Source organism: Xyrauchen texanus, chromosome 15 (genome assembly GCF_025860055.1).
Source record: "Xyrauchen texanus isolate HMW12.3.18 chromosome 15, RBS_HiC_50CHRs, whole genome shotgun sequence".
NCBI classification, from domain to species: domain Eukaryota; kingdom Metazoa; phylum Chordata; class Actinopteri; order Cypriniformes; family Catostomidae; genus Xyrauchen; species Xyrauchen texanus.
In genome coordinates this window covers 14,385,645-14,403,724 of record NC_068290.1, presented here as the reverse complement: position 1 = coordinate 14,403,724, position 18,080 = coordinate 14,385,645, and the positions used below count along the sequence as shown (strand labels likewise).

Below are 18,080 nucleotides of genomic sequence, written 5' to 3'. Positions count from 1 at the left end.
AGCACAACTTGTGAGCAAAATGAGAAACAAGTGTTTTTTTCCAAAATTGGTGATTTCCGCTTTTTTGCAGAATCTGTTAGTTGAGATCATGAAGAAGCCTCTCCATGTTTGAGATAACAGTATTGGTATATTTAAAAGCGTACATTTTGAGGTTGAAATCGGCTTGTTTTTCGGAGATTCTAGCATGCAGTAGGGGCGTGTCATTGTCTGTGTGTATTTCCGTACTGAATAGCCGCCGGCTTTTGCCCCCGCCCCTAACAGCGTGGCTACTTATTATGCAGCGCTCTAGCCGGCTCTATCTGATATCAAAATTCAATGAAGATGGACGCCGCAAAGAATGTCGCGAGACGAGCTGAACCGTGGCCGTTACAACGAAAATGTTTTGAAGTACTTCTTCGACAAGCCGGATGCTTATGAACAAGCGTTCACTGATTCTGAAGACGATCTGAGCGACGATGAAAGTGGCATGATAAGACTGAATAATATCCCTAATCTACAACTGAGCGAAGATGAAGACGAGGAAGAATGTATCGGACTGGCGTCATGCGAATTATTGGACATTTAGAGGCAAACAGACGCACAGTGCAAACTTCGGAGATGGTTACATCCACAAAGAAGACCCCGACAAAGAGAAAGTGTGCCCGAACGACTTATTTCATTGGAGGCAACGAGATCTGCAAGAATACTTTTCTGTTTCTTATGGGGTGAGTTTCCATAAACATCAAAGTTTGTCGCTTTTTGTTCATTCTAAGAACACGTACACGTTATCTCATGTTTAGTCCATGTTTACAGGGGGAGCTTTACAGGGGTATGGCTTATCTAAATGAGATGTAAATGAGCCCTATTGTCACTCCCAGCAGCAGAGAGAGGTGAGAACTGCACAATCTTTTGAGGCCGTTTTCTCCCCTTTTAGCTTTTTTGAGTGCCTACCTTCAAATGGCCACAACTTCTCCAAATATTGTCAGATTTCCATGTGTTACAAATCGTTGGAAAGCTTGGAGACTACACTTTCAGAATCTGTGAATAACTCAAAATGCCCCAAAACCGACTTGTGTCCCTACTTTCCGTGATCGGTCACATATGTAGGAGGGTGTATCAAATCTCACCGGATTATAAAACAAAAAGAACTAAAAACTAGCAAAGTACACAGAGCTCGTCGCCTACACGTCCGCTCCTCGCATGGCGTCATGTCAAAACTAAAACACTCCAATATCTTAAAATCTTTGTGTGAGGAGGATATGTCCTTAGGTTGGGAGACCACCCTATTCATGCTCCTGCTTTTGTCCTGTTGGTTAATGGTACATAATGGATGAAAAGTATAGCCTGGTTTATTTCATCACACCTTGATGGAGACTTGATAAAGATCGCTTACATACTGCTCAAACTGTAGGCCAAGAAACCCAGATACCCAAGCATTAATAGTTTTAGTACTGAAGACCGATGGACACATTTTTTCTAAGCAATACATATCTACAGTATCTTTCACCATCCACTGCATGAACAACTAGATATATGGAATGGCTCTTTATTTTTTCATGATTAGAGTGGAACCACCTCCACTACCTCAGGGACAAGAGGATACTTTAGAATTATCATCCTCTACCTGTAGTATTCCTAAATATAAGGACAAACAAAGATGTAGAATGCAGATGTAGCATAGATATTTATTCCAGACACCCACCTCAATGTCTGGTTTCCTTCCACTCACAGTTAAAACCCACTGAGTCATAACCAGTTCCTGCTGTGTTGAAGTCAAGCCGAGGTAATGCTTGCTAAGCTTGTGCGTTCACTCACCCAAATGTGCGCAGGCGTTTTGTGGTGAAGTGTTTAGAGGAAAGGTCTGTCCCATGCTCCAGCCCTCTAAGGGCCTCAAAGTATGCAGCTCTGTCCAGGTGCTCAGCTTCCTCAATTTAAGCCTTTTCTGGTCTTGCTTTCAGCTTAAAAGGCCCCCTTTCTTGACACCCAGCATCAATCAACCCAATGTTCTTCACTTCTCTGTTTCTTCCTTGAGTGGATCTCAAGCGTCCTCCAACCTTCTGCAACTCTCCACCCCCTCTCTCTCTCCCACACAGGACCCTCCCCTCCATCTCACTTTCTCTCCCTCCAGTTCATAAATGAGTTTTCAAACAGATCAGTGCTGACGCAGATGGATGCCTATCATTCCTTAAAACAAGGGTCAAAGATCAAAGTTTGTGCGTGCTTGTGTTCTAATGAAAGGCAAATAAAAAAGGAAAAATTAAAGAGAAGTTCTGCCTAGGAAGAGATGGTATCAACTGGGCAGACATTTGACTTTGTGGCTATGGACAATTCAAGGGGAAGAGGAACTCAACTGAAACCTGACTGATCATCAAGAGTCAAAACATCAAGGTGCAAATTTCTTCTATGATTTCATTTGTGAAGCCTCTCTGACATTAAAAAGAACACATTACGTAACTAATTTAGTTTGACTAAACTAGTTTTGAGATTTGTGCTCTAGATAAAATATGCAAGTATACATTTACAGTCCAAACATAACATTTATGTCCCCTCTCATTAACTTTAAGATTAAATCCACTGGCATATGCACAACAATAAACTGATAAAAACCCAGACCCTCTTCAGGGAGCAGAGCGTAATAGCAAATCTTCATCCACAGGAATTCCAGAAATGCAATTTTATCCAACAAAGTACATTAGCAGAGAAAAGGAAAGTGGAAGTGTTTAGCTATGTAATTTGACTGAAACAGTCCACATAATCCCATTTCCAAAAGCCAGAGACCACTTTCATTCCATTTTAGGCTTATATAACAGAGAGACCATATCCAAATCCCCAGAATTTTAGATTTCATTGGTGCATATATCCACTTTATATGATGCTCACCTGTCATGGAACAAACTTTCTTTCTGATCAGCAATGAACCAGCTCCTTGCACTTATCTATGAAATCAGCTCTTTAACTGACAAATTGATTACAGATGAATACACACACAGCTTTTGTCATTTCATGTCATTTTATAGAATGAATATATTGCTCAGCTGTAAGCCCAGGGCACCCCTATATAAGATATTAAATGTCTTTTTATCCTTAAAATGACAGGTAATAATAGGTTAAGACAGAATTTTTACAACCCTGTCTGTCAAAATGACGGACGATGAGAATGTCTAACGCAAGCACTGTATGTGACTTTTTTATTTATTTCTTTTTTTCTTTTTTTGCATAGCTGAATTTCAAACATTACAAGTAAACATGCTATTAAGACGGACAGAAAACATGGACAAGTTCTTGAAAAGGAAAAATATTGACGATGGTTAGCCTATGTGGGATAGTGGTGTTCCGTAGAATTTTTTCATCGTAAAAAGTGTGCCGTGGCAGATACAAGGTTGGGAAACACTGGTTTATTACATCTGTTTAAACGAGATATGCACATATTTGCAGAAAATATATGATATTAGTTTTATTGATATTTGCCTTTTTATCATTAGACAAAACAGTTAAAGGTTACAGGGAACTGTTGAGGAGAAATAAGAGAATAAAACAGGTGAGCACTTTAACATTATAAGCTCAAACGCATCTGCCACATCTCTGATATGCGGACCTTTTAAATTACATTATGTTGCACACTGGTCTATTATTGTAGTAACACGATGGCACGTAACAACAAAACAAACTGTAACTGGTCATTTACCTGTCTCAGTTGTTTCAAATGCAAGCAGGATATTCTCAGTGCCCTCAAGAAACAAATTGGCCAAAGAGGAAAATGTATTGGCCAATGCTGGTAATTAATAAGTGGTGTGAGTGGTGGTGGCATAGTGGGCTAAAGCACATAACTGGTAATAAGAAGGTTGCTAGTTCAATCCTTGAGCAAGGAAACTAACTCCAGGTTGCTCCAGGGGGATTGTCCCTGTAATAACTGCACTGTAAGTTGCTTTGGATAAAAGCGTCTGCCAAATGCATAAATGTAAATAAATGTAAAATGTAAAGAATTCAGAATAAAGGCCGATTTATTTTGCCTCAACGATATATCGGAAGACCACTAGTACTGGCAATGACCACTGAAATTTTGGAATTGTGACAACCCTGTAACATACATAAATGTTACACATATATGTTAGAAACATCACAATTAGGAACCATTACTTCCAGCACTACAGTAATTCCAATATCTGATACCTTTGCAACCATTCTTAGCTCAGTACAACTGTAACCATACATGTGCATGTACGTTGGAACACAATGACTCAGAGGAAAAGAGCTGTAGCCCTGATTCTCTCAGTCCAGTAACAGCACCTCCACTGGGCACCATTCTAAAGACAGAGAACAGTGAGAGAGAAAGAGAGAGCACATTGGTTCTGTCTAGGCCCTACCTGTCACTGCTATGACCTGGAATACAAGCTCCACTAGGGTAGGATCCACACAAGTAACTAACATCATGAGCTTCCTTAAGGGGCAACAGAGAGCTTTTTTAAAGCAGGTGTATTAACTAATTTGTTAACCAGCAGGAACCTGAACACAATTACTTCCCCAAGAATCCAATTTTAACCATTAAAGAGTTAACAAATAGCCTATAGGCAAACAGTCACTCCTAATTAAACTGCTTCAAAATAACCAATGATTGGTTTCAACAAAGACAGCAAAATGACTCCACTTCTACTAAAGGACCTTACTTAGGGTGGATGCTGTATTCAGAATTTAATTTGAAGAAAATCTCAATGGCCGTAAAGAACAGAGTTTAAACTGTTGAGTACCATTGGTACTGAATATTCACCAACAAAACATGGAAAGTACTTCCTTCAATACATTTCCAGTGAATACAAAAACAAATTTACATTCAATTTAATCTATCCTGGTCACTGACTAATGTCTATTGTAGTAATGTAGTATTTGGTTTTGTTGACACTGTACAATGTAAACAGATCAAGTCGTGTGTCATTTTAAATTAAGATCACCCGACCTTAATAAACATCCATGAGCAACAACCACAATTTATTCTCAGTTGTTCAGTTGCATCATTGTCAAGACAAAAAGTGGCGATAAATACTCACCTCGATTTTCCATTACAGAATATGAGACACAACAGTAAATGGATCCTGTAATTAAAACAAAACAAAAAAGGAAATTACTTAAAAAGCCCATTCATTATGAGAACAAATAATTGATCAACTATTTAAGACAGATAACAGGACATTCAATCATTTATACAGATATTTGATGGTGAATGAATGTTTATTGCCAACTAAAATTCCATTCATTCCAAAGTAGCAAAATAAAAAATTATTACAGTGCATCCGGAAAGTATCGTTTTTTTATTTTTAATAAATTTGCAAAGATTTCAAACAAACTTCTTTCATGTTGTCATTATGGGGGTATTGTTTGTAGAATTTTTAGGAAAATAATGAATTTAATCAATTTTGGAATAAGGCTGTAACATAACAAAATGTGGAAAAAGTGAAGCGCTGTGAATACTTTCCAGATGCACTGTATATGCACACCCTGCTGAATCACCAATGGGTGCTTCAAAATAGCATCCGCTGTGTTCAGAATGAAGGAAACATACAATATTGAAGGTCATTGGCCTTGTAAGAGGGTGGTCCTCAGTGGTGCCTCTGTTTGTCTATGTCAAAGAGTTTGGACCAGCAGACAGGATACATTCGCTCATCTCCATTGGTTGCCTGTAACACAGAAAGCTCATCTATAACTCACTTGATCAGAGGTCAGCTGAGGCTAAACATTTCAAATCCATTCTGGCAGTGATCACAGCCTCACAGAAGCACCCTCAAGTACCCTCTTAAAGAAGTATTCTCCTTATTACGTTATTTATTATGGTTATTTACGTTCAAGTGTATGGTAATCTTTGCCATTCCTTAAAAAAAAAAAAAAAAGCTGATTTAAACACAATAAACACAACCACATGAATGGCATAAGTGTAATTTTTACATTCACAGCAACAGACAAATTTAGGAACACACAGTGAGTGTGCATTAACTGTGTTCTTTTTCAGGAAAAAGGAAGATCATGCAGAGGAACATGAAGTATGTTTTGTGTGTTATATCATGATTGTTTATATTGCATTAGACAGTTCCTTATTTTTAATTCTCTAAGCAGAAAAGGAAGATAATGTGTGTAACTGCATATGTGGTTGGAGCTGTTGATTATTTTTGTATTAATAATTTAGGTAGTGCTACAACAAACATCTGCTTTGATAATCGATTAATCTGTTGATTATATATTCAATTAACTGGATTTTACATTTTGCCAAAAGATTTCCTTTAACAATAAGATAATGAAGTCTATGTAGTGCTTGCTATATATTGTGTGCAAAAATTGCACTTGATACAGCAACATAGTTATGTAAAAATAACGTCAGTGACAAAAGTTCCATTCACAGAGCAAAGTCTCTTAAAAATATGGGCTACAACTAATGATTAGTTTTATAATAGACTACTTATCGAATGATTATTAGAACGATTAATTGACTGTTTTTGGCTGATTATTGCAACAATTATCCTAATCAACAGCCCTAACCATCAATTCAACAAAACATGCTTTTTTTAATAAAAAAAGGTAACTTGTGTCACATTAAAATACAGCCTTAAATGGGTATTTGTAGGTTTTTACTCATTGTAAGCCCAGCTTCTACAGGAAACATGCCAGTCAGCTGAGGTCTATAGAAAACGCAGCCATTAAGCATGCAGGAATGCAGTGAGCATAAGCCAGGCCAGTTAAGCAGTCTGAGGTTATAATAATTTCAGCCATGATCCCTGCATCCTCACATTTTTGGGGTTTCAGAAACCAAAATACTCCTAAACTGTGGTCATTTGTGTTTGGGAGTTCCTCAAGAACCAAATGATCTTCCCAAAACATGACTCAAACTACAAAATCTGTGTAATATGAAAACGGTACTCTTATGTCTTATGTAAGTCTTCAAAAAGTAATGACATGTTTGGTAAGTGGTTTATGGTAAAAAGCTTGAATTTGAAAACAAACATGGCAGTTTATATGTACAATGTAGATATAAAAGAGCAAAACTATATTAATTTACCCCTGCTGGTACTTTGAAAATAAAGCTAGACTCACTAATGTTCTCTTTTCAGGCTGTTCTTGGAAGAACAAAATAAATATAGTCAATATATTCCATTAAACCCTTAGAAAGGTGTAATGGTACTTATCTGTGTACTCTTTCTCTAAAAAGCCAATGCTGCCCCTTATGCAAATCTCATTGAGAACAACTGGGTATACCATTATGGTGATGCAGTGACCAGGCAGCCAGAATACTGTCCAATATGCTACAGTTTTCTTACTCATTCATGTGTGAGAAGAATCACACAGAATTTTAACAATATAAAAATGTATCATCATAATCGTGATCAGTTGTTCTTGGGGTTTTCATTTGTTCAATGTGTGCCGACTAGGAGCACATCAGAATAAGAATCTGAAAATAGCTTGATTTTTGATTGTACGGGAATTCTTGGAGAGTTAGTTGTTGGTTGGTCAATTAAGGCTTAGATTCTTGTTTGGGCAAAGTGGTTTGCCTGTTGTAACTGTGGTGCCCACACTGCAACAGCAATGGTATAGATAAGTCTCAAAGGGGAGATCTTGAAAAAGACGTTCTGATCAAACTACTTCTATACCACAAGAGCAGTATACACACCCTCAATTCATGAAACACAAGAACACATTTCTGTTAAATAGGGACTGCAATATAATAATTCTTACAAAAATAGCTAAATTTACATAAATGTGACAATTTATGCAAGAATAGCTTTCCTAACAATTTACACAGAAATTGTTCTGCAAATGTTTTATGAATGAGGGCCCCTCACTCAAATATTTTTTTGACCTGGTAGCACGCAGTCTTGGAGGCTAGACATTTGGTCTGTTCAAAATAGCCTACATGTAATATTTTTGTAGTATGCATATTTTCTGTATGGAATACTCACAATATCTACAACATTTGCCAAAATGTGTTGTCTACAACAAGAGCACATCAGATGAGACACTAGGCTATATCACATAACTCAATGCCCACAACCTTCCATTTCGAGAGTGAAATATTAACGGAACTGGGAACGTCAACGTGAACATCAAATGCAATTTTGGTTGCTTTCTTGATGCTCATTATTTCATCAGACTTGCAAAAGTCATTTTACACAAAACTTGATAAAATGCAAAATTACAGGTTTTTTTATTCCGATGCTATATGAATGCTGCTTAATGAGGTTATGTGACGATAATATCAATGTATGGAACACTTTATTGCATATTGTGTTCTATTTCAAAAAGTGGTACATTTTAATATAATAATCAGCAGTATACAGAACATTACTGTACAGTAGGGTTGGGTGATATATCGAATATACACAAAATATTTAGAACAACTTTGCTGCCAAAGTGAAATTAAGCAATTTCATGAGATGAAGCAATGATTTGAATGCACTTTTTAGTTTCCTAAAGACCATGTATTAGGCCTATCCTAGTTTAACGATCCATTGTCTTGCAAAATGCAAATGTAAGTCTTTAAGACAGATGTATTAATCCCATCTCTGATTTAATCTTCAGTAGCAAAAATGCTATTAGTGTTGATAAATCCAATTTAAACTGATAGGGATGGCTGAGAAACATGTTGGATGGAAAAAAGAGCTGAGAGAATTAATTGGAATCAAGTGTCCTAAAAGGGATCAGATATCTGTCTCAGATAAATCCACTCACACATCCCTGGACCAAAAGCATCAACAGTGGTGAGTCACACTGTAACTGAAACAATGTGCATGGTACTTCCTTAAAAGGTAAGAGCAAATGTATACATGTGTCGCTTTATGCTACATTCATACATGTAGTGTGGTTTACGAGACATAAACTGAACATCTACGTAACTATAATATTATCAAGGGAACACAGGGTAAGCATGTTGCAGATGCAAAGAGAGTGTTGCCTCACAACTCTGCCACCTCTAACACATGCTAATATGGACCCCGACCCACACACACACACACACACACACACACACACACACACACACACACACATCACAGCCTCCCTCAGGATATGAAGTATGAAAAAAAGGATGTAACTGGCCTATTTTGTCTTTGAGTGCTTAACACCTCAGACTCTGTCATGTATCATTTAAAATGCTGTTTTAAAAAGGACACCTTCAGGGGACTGATATACTACATACTGTAAATGACAGAATGCAGAAAGACAGATAAAATAGCATGGAAGACTATAAATACTAATGGTAATATCGAATAAAAAATGTATAGTTGACTCAACTATATACTGATGTATATATAGTAACTGATAGTGCTGATCCAAGATGGCGGAACGGTAGCACGCAGCGGCCACTCCGGATCCAAAATGGTGCTATTTTTGTCACTTAACCAGACTTTTACGGCATATGGACATTGGAGCAAGCGGTGTTCATGTCTATAATCGCCAGACACTGTTAAAATATGGACAGCGGCGACACACGACGCATGTGGCTGGGCATCCAGGCCATCACCAACTACAGGACAACATCAGTTGCCTGTGACAAAGACGCCTCCCTTCTAGGTTTGAAGCACAGAACGACGTGGTGGCGAGGAAGACCACCCCTCCTCCCAACGACCAGGTGCTCGGTCTTACCACGGCTGATGTGAGGAAAACTCTACGTAGAGTCAACCCACAGAAGGCTGCTGGAGTGCTCAGAGGATGTGCAGACCAGCTGGCAGATGTTCTTACCGACATCTTCAACATCTCTCTGAGCAGCACCATCGTTCCAACGTGCTTCAAGGCCACCACCATCATTCCCATGCCAAAGAAGTCTTCAGTGTCCTGCCTCAACGACTACCGTCCTGTCGCACTCACGCCCATCATCATGAAGTGCTTCGAGAGGCTCGTCATGAGGCACATTAAGACCCAGCTGCCCCCTCACTAGACCAACTGAAGTTCACGTATCGTCCAAACCGTTCAACAGACGACACCATCGCCACCACCCTCCATCTGGCCCTCACCCACCTATATAAAAAGGACTCATACGTTTGAATGCTGTTCATAGACTTCAGTATTCAACACAATAATTCCTCAGCACCTGGACACCTCCCTCTGCAACTGGATCCTGGACTTCCTGACTGGGAGACCTCTCAGCATCTCCACCACCACCACACTGAGCACTGGGACCCCCAGGGCTGTGTGCTCAGTCCATTGCTGTTCACTCTGCTGACTCACGATTGTGCAGCAATGCACCGCTCAAACCACATCTTTAAGTTCGCCGATGACACCACAGTGGTGGGTCTCATCAGCAAGAACAACGAGTCAGCATACAGAGAGGAGGTGCAGCAGCTAACGGACTGGTGTAGAGCCAACAACCCGTCTCTGAATGTGGACAAAACAAAAGAGATGGTTGTTGACTTCAGGAGAGCACAGAGTGACTGCTTTATGCTGAACATTGATGGCTCCTCTGTGGAGATCGTCAAGAGCACAAAATTCCTTGGTGTTCACCTGGCGGAGAACCTCGCCTGGTCCCTCAACACCAGCTCTATTACCAAGAAAGCCCAGCAGCATCTCTACTTTCTTCGAAGGCTGAGGAAAGCACATCTCCCACCCCCCATCCTCACTACATTCTATAAAGGGACTATAAGAGCATCCTGAGCAGCTGCATCACTGCCTGGTTTGGAACTTGCACTGTTTCGGACCGCAAAGCCCTGCAGAGGATAGTGATGACAGCTAAGAAGATCATCAGGGTCTTTCTTCCCTCCATCAAAGACATTTACAAAAACACTGCATCCGCAAAGCAACCAGCATTGTGGATGACCCCACACATCCCTCACACAAACTCTTCACCCTCCTGCCATCTGGCAAAAGGTACTGAAGCATTCGGGCCCTCACAGCCAGACTGTGTAACAGCTTCTTCCCCCAAACTCCTCAATACTCAGAGACTGGATTGACACACATGTGTCCTGAGTTGCACTTTATTTATTGTCACTTTATACCTGGCTGCTACCTCAATAACTGCTATGTGCATAGAACACCATCTCATAGTATGTTATGTTTACATTTGGCATTTTAAGAAACTGTCATCTTTTTGCACTACTGTGTAGTGGTCGGTGCTGCACTGTCTCTCACTGTGCCCATTGTCCTGTCAGTTTTTAGTAATTTATTGTACTGTCCCGTACTTTTTGCACACGTTTGCACGTGCACTTGTTATGTTGTTTTATGTTATTTGTGTAGTCTCATGTAGTTCTGTGTTTGTCCTATGTTGTTTTATGTAGCACCATGGTCCTGGAGGAACGTTGTCTCGTTTCACTGTGTACTGTACTAACTTTATATGGTTGAATGACAATAAAAACCACTTGACTTGAACTTAAGCTTTGTTTTTTGTAAGTTACCATTCCTCTCTAAACCCTAAAGTTGCAATTAATGAAAACAATCAAGTGGTCCAAATGAAACTACTTGAAATGTCACATTTTGGAATCATACCTCATATACGTTCTTTAAACTTTGGCTTCTAGATCTACTAACTGAAAATTATTAAGTATAAGCTATGTATGTTTGTTCAAGACAAGGAAACATAAGTTTGAGAAATACAATATTTGTTATTAAATAAATGTATATGATTTTAATTCTTATGACTATAGTTGTTGTTTTGTTGTAGCTGGTTGATAGTTGTGATTTGTGTGAAGTCATCATATAGGGTGATTAGTGTCACCTCTGGTGAACTTTGAGCCTGTTAAATTTAAGTAATTCTTCTCTACTCAATTGTACTGTACAAAATTGCAGATTAATATGCACTAAGAACAACAGAGTAGCCAATGTTCCATATGGCTAATTTAGAGTCCAGTCGTAATTTCCCTTATACTGTATAAGACGTGCTATAACTCAATTTAAATAATTAAATAAAAAACAGCAATACTTTTATCACAGATGACTTTAGTTTACTAGTAACTGTTTAACCAGTGGCGATTTCTCAGGGCCAGCAAAGCCTTCTCTGCTGGCTTAACATGCCTAATAAATAAATATTTTTTCATCCTTTCATTCTCATTGACCTTTTTGCCCATGTATTTTCAATCACTTTCCACTCCTAAGACATCTACAAACGAATAGCAAAAAACAAAAGGTTTATCCAATCAGAATTTATTCCTTGATGCTTAACAAGCAGTGTGACAACTGTTTCACAAATCGCATGCCCGAAGCCATTCTCCTTTGTCGGAGCAGTGCGTGAGTCTGAGCTCCACCCCGTCAGGCCTTCAGAATTTCTGCAGAATCCCTCAACACTGCAAATGAATGGACATCTAAAGTCAGATTATCAGATTCATCAGCCAATCAGATTGATTTATATGTTCTTGGTGGGTGTGGTCTTTAGGATATATCCCAGTCCAGGCCTTCTAGCTAGCCTTCAGTGACAAAATCACGCTTTAAGTGATGTACGTAATTCGAAAGCAAAGAGCGGAGAACTCTTGAAAACTCTTGAGAACTCTTGCTGACGAGTCGGCTGTCATCACTGCCGCTATCGCCATTGAGAAAGAGATCCTAATGTATTTAAAAACCTGAGACGTTCTGCATGATAGTGCGATTGATTAATTAAACAGGAAAGGAAGACAGATTTTCACTGCAAGCAAATTGGTAAGAGTTTTTTGCAACATCAGGAGATTACTATGTGTAAATTAGGATGCTTGAGCATTCAGTGTCGGATCAAGTTTGAAAAGTAACCGTGTACCCCGAGTAAAAAATTTATTGCAAGCAAAATTTAAATCGTAAATATTAATAGAGAATTTTCTTCATATTAGACCTTCTTGGTTCTGGCTTTGGTGCATGGGCATGTTTTCAAAATGTCAATTGGTATTATTAGTTGACTGTCACGTAATGTATGATTGCACATGGTGTCTTATTCATTCTGAAACTGTGTTTCCTTAAATGGTATGCATCGCACTGAAGGCCTAGACTTAAAATACAGTCACGTCTGTAGTTAACACTACTTAAATAATTAATTTAACTTTACTTGATCCAAATAATGTTTCATTAGAAAAAGCATGCAAACTGATTGCCTTAAAATCTAAGGTCAACTAATTAGATTTTACATTGAACCAAGCTGTCTTAGTGCTGCCTCATTAATGATATAAAACAAAACAAAACAAAAAATCTGAAATTTCAAAACATTGAAAAGGTCGATTCAGTTGAAAATGCATTGGAAGCTATTAATATAAACACTTCATTGAGCATGAATTGCTATATGACCTTTTCATTTTAATAATGAAATAATGAATAATGAATTTGTGAATGCTTGATGTATTATCAACTGCCATAACCGTTCTCATGACTGGCATGTAAAGCATATCACAAATGGAGTGCGATTTTTCAGTTTTCCAGCTTGGAAGCAAACAATGGAACTCAGGTCGCCAAGTTTACAAAGAGGCATTGCAAGGCATGGGTACCAGCTGTAAGACGAAAAAACATCAACTTCAGCAACATTTCCCGACTCATGTTTGTGTGTTCAAGGCATTTTCACACAAGAAAGTTATAATTCAAAACACATTTAACTGTTATGTGGATACCGCTAGTAATGCAAACACAGCGATTGTTACTACACAGCTAACATAGTTCTTTGGAGGAGAATAGAATACTGAAGGAAGAGCGCTCCCAAAAGAAAATATTAGCTTTTCTTGAAAGATGATGATGTGAAGGTCAAATACTACACTTGGCTTCCATGTTTTGCTGTTGTGATGGGTGTGCTGATGCAGCTTCTTCCCTGCCTACCACAGACAGGCTGAAAACATTTGCCTTTTCAGATGCTCCTCTTAACTCTGATGCACCCAAGGCTGAACCTGCCAATCCAGAACATTGCACATTGTACACCACTTCTGCATAGATCAAAAGACAGAGACACCATAGGTGCAATGTTTACACACCTCAGCCATTTGGTGCACTGGCCAAAGAGACATTGCTTGCAAAGCAGCATGCCAGATCAGTTTGTAGGGGCTTTTGGCAATCATGCTGCGAATATTTGGGGCTGCTTTGAAATTAACATTGAGAGAACATCAAATCTGAAAGCTAGAGCACAGACATTTTCCCACTACAAACACAAGCACACCGGTTATGTACAGTGCAAAATACAAATCTGTTATGTACAGTGCAATTTTTTTTTCCTCCCAGAGGAATGAAATGGCAGAAGAGGTTGGATGTGTTGGATAAATATAAAAAACACTGAACTATGTATTGCACATAGTTATTGCTCAATGGGGCAGTTTTAACTGTTGGTGAGATGGCTAGCCTGAGGGAAAAAACTGTTCCTGTGCCTGACGGTTCTGGTGCTCAAAGCTCTGAAGCATCAGCCAGAAGGCAACAGTTCAAAAAGGTAATATGCAGGGTGAGTGTTGTCTAAAGTGATTTTTCCAGCCAATCCTCTCAGCAGTCCGAACTGTCCTTTGTAGTCTTCTAATGTCTGATTCCGTAGCTGAACCAAACCAGAGAGTTATTAAGTGCAGAGGACAGACTCAATGACTGCTGAGTAGAACTGAATCTGAAGGAAGTACAACCTCTGCTGGTCCTTTTCACAATGGAGTCAATGTGTGTCACCCACTTCAGGTCGTGTGAGATGGTTGTGCCCAGGAACCTGAATGACTCAACTGCGGCCACAGTGCTGAGGGTGTTCCTCCTAAAGTCCACAATCATCTCCACCTTTTTGAGTATGTTCAGCTCAAGGTTGTTTGAACAGCCAGCTGTTCAACCTCCCTTCTGTATACAGACTCATCGTCATCTCAGATGAGGCCGATGACAGTGGTCTACAAGCTTCAGGAGCTTGACAGAGGGGGCCGTGGTGATGCAGTCATTGGTATACAGGTAGAAGAGAAGTGGGGAGAGCACAAATCCCTGAGGGCACCAGTGCTGATTTCACAGGTGCTGGAAGTGAGTTTCCCGTGTCATACGCTGCTGCCTGTCCATCAGAAAGCTGGTAATCCACTGACAGATAGACATGAAAACAGAGAGTTGCTGTAATTTACTTTGGAGTATAGCTGGGATGATGGTGTTGAAAGCCGAACTGAAGTCCACAAAAAGGATCCTTGCATATGTCCCTGGTCGGTCCAGATTTTGCAGGATATGATGCAATCCCATGTTGACTGCATCATCTACAAACCTGTTTGCTCGATAAGCAAATTGAAGGGGATCTTGAAAGGGTCCAGTGATGTTCTTCAGGTGGGCCAACACCAGTCTCTAAAATTATTTCATGACCACAGACATCAGGGCGACAGGTCTTTAGTCATTAATTCCTGTGATTTTTGGCTTCTCTGGTACAGGAATAATGATTTAGCATTTGAAGCAGCATGGGACTTCACACTGCTCCAGTGATCTATCTATTGTGTGAAGATGGGGGCCAGCTGGTTAGCACAGGATTGAAGACACACTGGTGAGACACCATCTGGGCCTGAAGCTTTCCTCGTCTTTTGTTTCCGAAAGACCCGGCTCACATCATCTACATAGATCTTAAGTGCAGATTGAGTAGCAGGAGGGGGGTTGCAGGAAGTGTTGGTGTTTGTTGGAAGTGAAGGTCAGAGTGGGTGTGAGGTGTGAGATTGGGCCTTTCAAATCTGCAGTAGAACACATTCAGGTCGTCCGCCAGTTGTTGGTCCAACACAGGGTTGGGGGTAGGAGTCCTGTAATTTGTGAGTTGTTTCATGCCACTCCACACTGTTGCAGGGTCGTTAGCTGAAAACTTGTTTTCCAGGTTCTCAGAGTATCTTCTTTTAGCCACTCTAAAGCATTTACACTCTTTTAGCGTTTCCTTATTAAGTGTGTTCTTGGCCTGATTGCACAAGACTTTATCCCCACCCCTGTAAGCATCCTCTTTGGCCAGACGAAGCTGCCTGAGCTCTGCTGTAAACCACGGTTTGTCGTTGTTGAACTTTAAATAAGTTCTAGTAGGAATGCACATATCCTCACAGAAACTGATATATGATGTAACATTATCTGTGAGCTCATCCAGGTCTGTGGCTGCAGCCTCAAAAACACTATTATCATTTATCATGAACTGATCAAAACTGTCCGGCTGCTTTCAAACTGTGGTATTATTTTTTGATTTTATACGGTATAATTTATATGTTTTGCACATAATATATCACAAAGTCTACATTTATACATTTAGATTTGTTTTATAGCCTTTTTTGCACCTTGTTTGGAGGAGAAAATTGGGCAGGATATGGAATAATGTGTCATCAATAAAATATGGAAAATAAAAATGGGCTTTTTATCCAATTATTCAAAAGAAGTAATAAACAGAATAACACATTTTAAGAAATTATAAATCAAAAATAGAAAAAGGCAAATCAGTTGGAAGTGCATAGGAAGCTATTGAAGCACTATCATTGAGCAGCATGACCGTATATGGTCTTTTCCTTTTGATCACTTCTTTTCACACATTGATGGTAAAAATGTTAACAAGATTGCAAAATTTTGTCCCCTGGCAAGGGGACATTTCTGGAAGAGAAATGTAACAAATGTGCACTCTATTATTACAACTATTGTGTGTCTCTGATTCTCCATCCTCTTTCAGAACTTCCCAATACATGAATGCCAAGGCCATTCCACACTCTAACACTGTGAATTTAAATACTCTTGAGCCTGAAACTAGCTCTCCATTTGGTCCAAATCTTTGATGTCACTAAATGTTTGAAACAATGATGATACAATGATTGAAATTATACCTAAAACAGATGGTATGCTCAAAAACATCCCCAGACCTTGCTACTACCACCCTCTTATGTATAAAACTAGGCCTACAACTTCATTGCCTAAGAATAACTTAACACACATAAAAGTGGGTGTCCTACATCAAGCAGCCTGGAGTACCACACAGCTTCATACTCCAAACACAATCGACACAGAAAGAGAAAATAAAAAAAGGAAGACAAAAGGTCCTTTTCTATAAACAGAACTTTCAAATCCAAGTTATTCCACTAGATATGGTGATTCAATTACATTGACTGGAAATGGGAGCAGCTGGTTTGCTTGTGTGATCTTTAAATAGAATCCCACCTCTCCACGTTGAGACTCGTTTGCTCGTTTATGTTTGGACAGAGACAGCAGCCAGTAGCTTGGAGAAAAAACATTACGTACATGCACCAGATATTCAATATCTTCAACTACTGCCAATTGTAGAGGAAGATAACATCTACATTGAAGTTCCATTCCAAAACCCAATTTACCCTACACAATATTACCGCAAGCACAAAAATTGTTCTAGATGTTGGCCTACCTCTCTGGCGGAGACCTCAACCAGATCAGAGCCACTATGTTGTGGGAACCATAAAGTAAAACCTGTAGTCTCCTCTATTTCCTATCACCAGATCATATTCCTGGCCCCCTTCAGAATGACTTGACAGTGCTGTTCGCTCCTATTCTGGACCGCCTGTACGTCATTGCCACGCCTGCCCCAGAAAAGCTCCGCTCACCTTGGGACCTGTGGCCCACTTACCAAAGAGCCCAAAATGCCAGTCCGAACCAATCTTCAGCCCACCCCACATTCCACCTTCTCCATCATCTGGCACAATAACAGCACAGACAACCTTGGCTAAGTCATGTTCACATTCAAGTTCTTAGACAAGTGTTTTCAAACTTTTTAGACCCAGGGACCCTATACCCAGACCCTCAGCAAACCCAGGAACCCCCAATTAGGGGTGTAACTGTATGACATTTTCACAGTGCATTAACAGCCACAAAAATGACCACAGTATTACAGTATCATAGTATTGAGGTGCATAGATAATATTATTAGCAGTTTAATATTTGGTTATGAAATAAGTCTGATAAACAGAAATATTTCAGTTATAACCAATTATTGAACTTTATTTTGGATTTCTTCAACTATAATCCTGATCTTGAACATTAGGACGCTCTCTTAATCCAGCACGGTTTAAAACAAATCACAATCTGGTAAAACAATAAAACCAAAAATGTTTGCAAAATGCACAGAAGTCAGATGATTCAAACTAAAAATAATTTTGTTATTTTATGACTTATGAAATTGAATTGTAATAATTTGTAATGATTATTTCCCATGTTAAAGGTGCACTCAGCGATTTCTGAGGAACACTGTTGATATTTGAGCTAAATTGCCAAAACAAACACACCCCTCCCTT

The 18,080-nt window shown here is 39.3% G+C and overlaps 1 long non-coding RNA gene across 5 annotated transcripts in view; it reads right to left on the bottom strand.

Moving 5' to 3' along the window:
- LOC127656312 (uncharacterized) overlaps positions 1-18,080 on the bottom strand; it is a 42,616-nt gene that overhangs the window by 12,875 nt on the left and 11,661 nt on the right. For 4 of the 5 annotated variants that reach the window (XR_007972149.1, XR_007972147.1, XR_007972146.1 and 1 more), the window contains exons 2-3: positions 5,534-5,648; positions 5,022-5,066 (exon numbers count right to left, since the gene is read on the bottom strand). This is a non-coding gene — a long non-coding RNA (uncharacterized LOC127656312). Of the gene's footprint in view, positions 1-5,021; positions 5,067-5,533; positions 5,649-17,197; positions 17,299-18,080 lie in introns of those variants that run through there. The other variant, XR_007972148.1, reaches the window with a different exon arrangement.